This window comes from Xenopus tropicalis, chromosome 1, assembly GCF_000004195.4.
Source record: "Xenopus tropicalis strain Nigerian chromosome 1, UCB_Xtro_10.0, whole genome shotgun sequence".
In the NCBI taxonomy this organism is placed as follows: Eukaryota; Metazoa; Chordata; class Amphibia; order Anura; family Pipidae; genus Xenopus; species Xenopus tropicalis.
The window spans coordinates 7,084,150-7,090,863 of NC_030677.2; the positions used below are offsets into that span (position 1 = coordinate 7,084,150).

General features: G+C 38.5%; 1 pseudogene; it reads right to left on the minus strand.

The window, feature by feature from the left end:
* Positions 1–349: 349 nt before the first annotated feature.
* LOC116411557 lies at positions 350–1,200 on the minus strand (annotated as a pseudogene).
* Positions 1,201–6,714: the final 5,514 nt, after the last annotated feature.

Genomic DNA, 6,714 nt, shown 5'->3' on the forward strand with positions numbered 1-6,714 from the left:
TGTTGGAATGCAGGATTGTATATCCCTGATACAGTCACTTCGAGGATCTGGTTTCTTCAATTCACAAATCTGAACCAAGCGAAATAGACTTAGAAAAGGGGAACGAAGAAAAAATGTTGCTCTTTGATAAATTACCATTTTTTTTCTAATTCGCCTGGCAAAATTTTTTTTAAATTATCTAGCACTTAGCTTTTCCACTAGCAAAAAGTTTCCTTTGCCCTTTGGTAAATCGCATGGAATATATTCTCAGGTACTGAGAGAGCTGAGTTCAGTTTTAGCCACTATTTCTCAGCCTCCCTTTCATTTGGGATCTATGGATTGAAGAAAAGATAATGTAATTATTACATCTCTAATTATTTGATCTGCCTATTAAATATTCTTTTCTGTTCATTTCTGGCTTAAATAATATAATGTAACACTTAGGTAGAAATATACAGAAAAGAAGACCACAGCTTGAAGAGATTATGGCAAATATCTCCACACACACAGTGTTTTTGCCTTTGGTGCTCAGATAGGCCGGGATCATTGTGATCCAAACACTGCAGAAGAGCAGCATGCTGAAAGTGATGTACTTGGCCTCATTAAAACTGTCCGGTAAGCTCCGAGCTAAAAATGCTAAAACAAAACTAACAGCTGCCAGAAGCCCCATATACCCAATAACTGAGTAAAAGCCAATAGCTGAGCCCTCATTGCACTGAATGATGATGTTCCAGGGGAAGTGTGAATGTCCAGTTCCTGAAAGGGAGGAGAAATGGCCAACCAAGTCATGCAGATGATTATTTGAATGGATGAGCAGAACAAGACTACAGAATTGGACAGTTTGACTCCCAGCCATTTTCTCCATGAGCTCCCTGGCTTGGTGGCTTTGAAAGCAACACAAACCATGATAGTCTTGGCCAGGAGAGAGGAGACAGCTATGGAGAAGGTGATTCCAAAAGTGATGATGCGCAGCATGCAGGTTATATCCACAGGGCGACCGAGGAACAGAAACACACTGAGGAAGCTCAGCTTGATGGAGACAAGGAGGAGGAAGCTCAGGCTCCGGTTGTTGGCTTTCACTACTGGAGTGCTTCGATATAAAATAAATATTCCCAATATAATTTGAGTCACCACAAAACATATCAGAGAAATACAGGCAAAGGATATTGCCAAGAAATTGCCATCATAGGAGAGAAAGTCCAATTGTTTCTCAATACACATGTTCTTCCCCCGATTTGGCCACTCATTGTCTGGACATTGTAGACAGTTTTCCATATCTAAAAGAAACAATTAAACCCACTGAGCAAATATTTAATAAATAAAAAAAAACTGCAATATTGTTTATAGCAAACTTTTGCACTTTGGTAAAACTAATATGAATGTGGGTTATACACTAAATGGTAGTGTTTGGGGGATCCTTAACTGAGAAGGATCTGGGATATTTGTAGATAAAGTACTGTGATGCTAAATAATGGCATTGACTCAAGGGATGAAAACATTGTTTTATGGAGGGTAGACTAGAAAATTCTTGCGTTTCTCTGAAACAAAGTTGCTGGTGAGGGGACATGACTACTCTGTACAAGTAATGCCAGGTCAAACACAAATAGAGTAACTTTTCAAAATATTATAGTAATATAGTTCTGGAAAACTTGCAGACTTTTATACAATAGATTCTGATACTTTTTCCATCTCTATATGACTATTTGAACATTTGTTTAAGAAAGAGAAATGAATTATAATCCACAAAAGAAAAAAACTGTGGAGTGAGAAAAAAATGTTGACATGCCTTGAACTTTTTATAAATGGTAAAACCTAATAGACTTTGGAGAAAAGTGTTTTATTTTAATTCAAGTGGGGAAAAAATGAAACTTAAATATTTTCTGTAGTCCCATAAAAGTCAAAACCAAATCCCTATGTACACTACAGAATTCCTATTCCTATGTTCTGATTACCTTAAATCGCCTATTAGAATTAGAAAACCCAGGTTATTTGCTTCTAAGATATTCAAGGAGGAAACTAAGTTTCCAGACATTAGAATTCCCATAATTATTCAGTACCAGTTCCATTGGAGATCTCTCCCTCTGAGCATGGAGCACAGTTATAGCAGCAGGGGGTCAGTGATTTCTGTAGGACCTTCCTATAGCCGGGACGGCAGTTTGCACAACACTGGGATTTTAGAGTCTGGAAATAAGAATGAGACTGTAAGGTCTACTCTTCAAAGACTCGAACTGCTATATATATAATACATTCTTGCACAGTTGGAATTTTTTTCACAGCACTGGTGACTTTGTTTGAACCATTTTGTGACTTCATCCCACATAAAATGCAGGACATGTGTTGGTTTTACAGTAGCATAAATGCCAGAAATGATAGACCATAGGGGCCCCTACACGACACATACTTAGGTAAATCTATGTACAATGTAGAACAGTAGGCAAGTGGAAGTTTTGAGGCAGTTTTGAGGAAGTTTTTGATTATGTTATCAAAACTGCTAATTTAGGAAACCTTTGGGATTTGGTATTCTGGATTAGAAATACATATTTACCCATTTTGGATTCAGGAGAATGTGTACTTTTCAGAAATGTATAGATTACTCTAGGGAATTTGCATGTTTTTTTTTTTTTTATAACTTCTTTTATTGTTCATAAACATCAATATTACATTTTGGTAGTTTTCTCCAATTAACAGTTGTATTATTGGTGATTTGAATTTTAGGTATAACAATAGGTATAACCATTTCAGAAAGAGGTGAAGAGGGGAAAATATCACAGTACAAACCTTACTGCGGTAGTAGGGTTAAAGTGAGAGGAAGGGAAGAAAGGTCAAAGCAAAAATTGTATTTGGTAATCAGTTGAAACATACATTTCTTATTCAGACACCAGGTTTGTCAGTTAAATATTCTGCTGAGGGTTATTGGTTAATAGGGGCTTGTGTTTCAGCCTATTGGTAAGAGTCTGCCATCAGGTGCTTTGTAATCTGATTTTATCTGGGTACGCAAGCAATGGTCCCCAAGTCATTTCATATAGTCCCTGCTTGTTTTCGTTTCTGGCTGTAATTTTTTCCATTGCTGCTCTCATGTGTGATCCTTGTATGATCCTTGTATATCATAGGGGTCTCCTGTTTTCCAGTGTTTCGCTATGTGCGTTTTCGTAGTGTTGAATATTTGGAATAGGAGTTTTTCCCAGGGCGCAGGGGTCTTTTCCGGGAAATGTAAAAGTAATGCTGTTTCTGGTTTGTTTGGTAGTGACTTTTGGAGATCTTTTGTTATTAGTTTAAACACTTCTTTCCAGAGTTCAGCAACTGGAGGGCACTGCCACCACATATGTAGAAGTGTCCCTTGTTGCCTGCGTCCTCTCCAACAGAGAGGGGAGTGTGTATTTGAGATTTTGTCTATCTTGGTTGGTGTTAGGTGCCATCTGTAGAATAGTTTTTTGTGTCATTCCAACTGGTTTGTACATCTTGTTGCTTCTAGGGTTTTAGTGGGAATTTGCACATTTTATAGCTGTACCCCACATAAAATGTAAGCCCTGGAGCAGCAGAGTCGGAGGAGGGGCTGCATGACCCTGCACAGCATCACAGCGGGGAATAGTGTAGTGGAAACAAAAGAGGAGTGCCAAAAGGTGTGGCGGAGAGAAGGTATATAGGAGCATATTCAGGGGCTGGCTAGCCACCATTTTGAGTGGAAGCAGCAGAGAAAGGTCCCCACCCACCCTCCCTTAGTTTTAGGGGTTGGTTACTCAGTTTTAATTATGAATGCATTTAGTTGTCACGCATGTGGCTGCGGAGGGTTCAGGGGTACAAGGGTTTAGTTACCTAGTGGATAAGATAAGGGTAAAGAGTAGGAAAAAGATAGAGGCGGATCAGAGTCCTGGTAGTCGTCACAGCTTAGGCGGGTCCTTGTCAGTCTGCCGGGGGGAGAAGCTTGTTCTGGTACGCCAGATCAGGTATAATGGATGGTTTAACCCCTAAGGTGGGTGACCATTGGTGGAAGGAATACAAATGGTGCGCTATAAAGTGCTGGGTGGATACTAACTGGCTAAGTAGAAAAGGGGACCGGTTAGGTCCCGGATTTGGTGGCGGGTATCCTCCGAGCTAGGGATTGGGCGGCTGGAGGATAACACAGCTCAGGTTGGTTGTGGAAGGGCAGACTGGCAAGGGACTCGAGGTGAATGTTCTTGGAGCATACTAATGTTTTTGCACTTACGGTTATATATATATATTGATGTATTGTTATGATGTATTTTTATCATTATACATTTTACTTATTGGTATTGTGTTCATTTATTGCACTGTTTGTATTATTGTTAAATAAAGCTGTGGCCATTATCATTTCCAACAATGATATCGTCACGCAGTTTTTATTGGTGAGTGAGGTGTGTGAGCAAGTGTAGGGTGATGCGTGGGTCATGCAGTAAATGTGTTGATTTGGCAGTAGCTGAAATTATGAATTATGACATTATAGATTTTTTGGGGAGTATTTTCATTTTAGGGCCCCTACATGCAACATACTTAGGTAAACCTATGCACAATGGGTATCAAACTGTTCAGTGGGCCCCTGGCGTTCATAATTAGGGTGTTTTATGCTATCACCCAATAATTTTTCAAAAATTTCAGAAATGTTTATACAAACCACTACATTTAGAAAAGAATTGGAATGTGTTACTTTTAAAAAATATATAGTTTCCTGGGGAAAAACATATGATTCGGGGCATCTAAAGTATGTAGATTTCGGGAGCAGTGCTTTGGAAGTTTTGGTAGCATACTGCTGGGGTTTTTGGCCTATACAAGTCTTAAATTTCCATTTTACAGCTTTATATTTTTGGTATTGCCACTGAGGCATGGCAATTTCAATCAGTTAAATTGTTGTGCATAAAATAAATGATTGCATATTTTGAAAGCTTAGCAGAAGGAAATACCTCTAACCATGTTCAAAAATGTTCTGGTAATATACAGTAAGTACCAGAAGTGCCAAATCTTCTTGCAGTGCAAGGGTTCAGTTTAGTATAATACACAAACATAAGGTGATATTTTTGGTACATAGTTAAGCTTAAACCCATCAGTGAAAAGGAAACATGAAATGCTGAATGTGTAAATATATACTGCAGGGTCAAAAACTGTTGAACAAATCCCTCAAATGTATCTTCCTTACCCCATAATGGAAATTGGACCAGCCCCTTGATTATCTTTGTTTTACCCGCTAATTTCTGTAATTTCTCCTTTGATAAAAGGCACCCAAGTCTTTCTTGGAACTATCTAATGTAGCCTTTACAGAAAATAGTAGTATTTTTTTATTAAGAGCTATGAAGTTGTGAGATTATCTCCCCAAAGAGGCTGTACTGGCAGCTATTACTAATGAATAATAGATTATTAGCTTATATAGTGATGAGTGAAACTGTCCAGTTTTGCTTTAACGAAAATGTGAATCTGCAGAAAAATTTGCGAAACGAATTACAGTGCAACTTTTTTGACACAACTGCAACTTTTTGGGACCTCTTTTGACACGACCACAACTTTTTTGATACAACCATGACTTTTCCCTCGCTCGGAGAATTCCAAGCTTTATACCACTTATCCCCCTCCAAAAAAGCTCCAAACATGATGTCATTAAAACCGTATTAACATAAACCAAATAATCACTCATACATTAGCATGAGAAAAAACTCTTATGTCACCACAAGGTGTCACTATTGAACAAGAGAAATTCCCACTTGAGTCCATTCTAAATGAGTCCATAAATCAATCAAAATATTTTTATTTCTAAAATAAGCTAGCCTTTGGGAGTACAGGTTCTGACCCCACTAAATTAAAGCCAAAAAGTACTTATGGTTCAGCTAGTAATAACCCTTTGATTAAAGGAGAAGGAAAGGCATCTTGGCACTTTATTGCCAATAAATTTGTCACAATGGTGCAAGCTAGAACGCTATATTTATCCTGCAGAACGCTTTACCATACCTGAGTAAACAGCCCTAGAAGCTTCCTGTGTTTGTTTAAGATAGCAGCAGCCATTTTAGTTTGGTCTCAGTAGCTTCTGTGCTTCAGCTCTGGCTGCTGGTAGCTCAGATTACACAGGTGAGAGGAAGAGCAAATTCTGATGGGAGGGAGAGGAGGAAAAACGAGGGGGTGCGGGATAGAGGAGCAAACTGAGCAGGCTCTGGCCCCAGGAATGAAGGATGTTTCTGAGAGAGGAAGTCTGATACCAAAGAACATGTTTACAAAAAAGGAGACAAGAAATCCAGTGTTTCTTTTGATAGAGGACTCAGTGCAGCGTTTCTGTGAGTGCTTATGGCTGTATTTACCTTTCTGATAAATCTTACTGAGTTTTTACCTTTCCTTCTCCATGCTGAGACATTACATTTAAAAAAAAGTATAAACTTTGTAGGGTCTAGGAACTTGGGTTAATACTAACTCAGGTACTTGTGTAAAGGTGAAGTTAACCTTTACAATAACTTTTAGGGGCTGATTTACTAACCCACGAATCCGACCCGAATTGGAAAAGTTCCGACTTGAAAACGAACATTTTGCGACTTTTTCGTATGTTTTGCGATTTTTTCGGCGTCTTTACGAATTTTTCGTTACCAATACGATTTTTGCGTAAAAACGCAAGTTTTTCGTAGTCATTACGAAAGTTGCGTAAAATCTTGCGATTTTTCCGTAGCGTTAAAACTTTCGCGAAAAGTTGCGCCTTTTTCGTAGCGTTAAAACTTAAAAGGTGCGAAGTTTCGCGTAAGTTTTAAC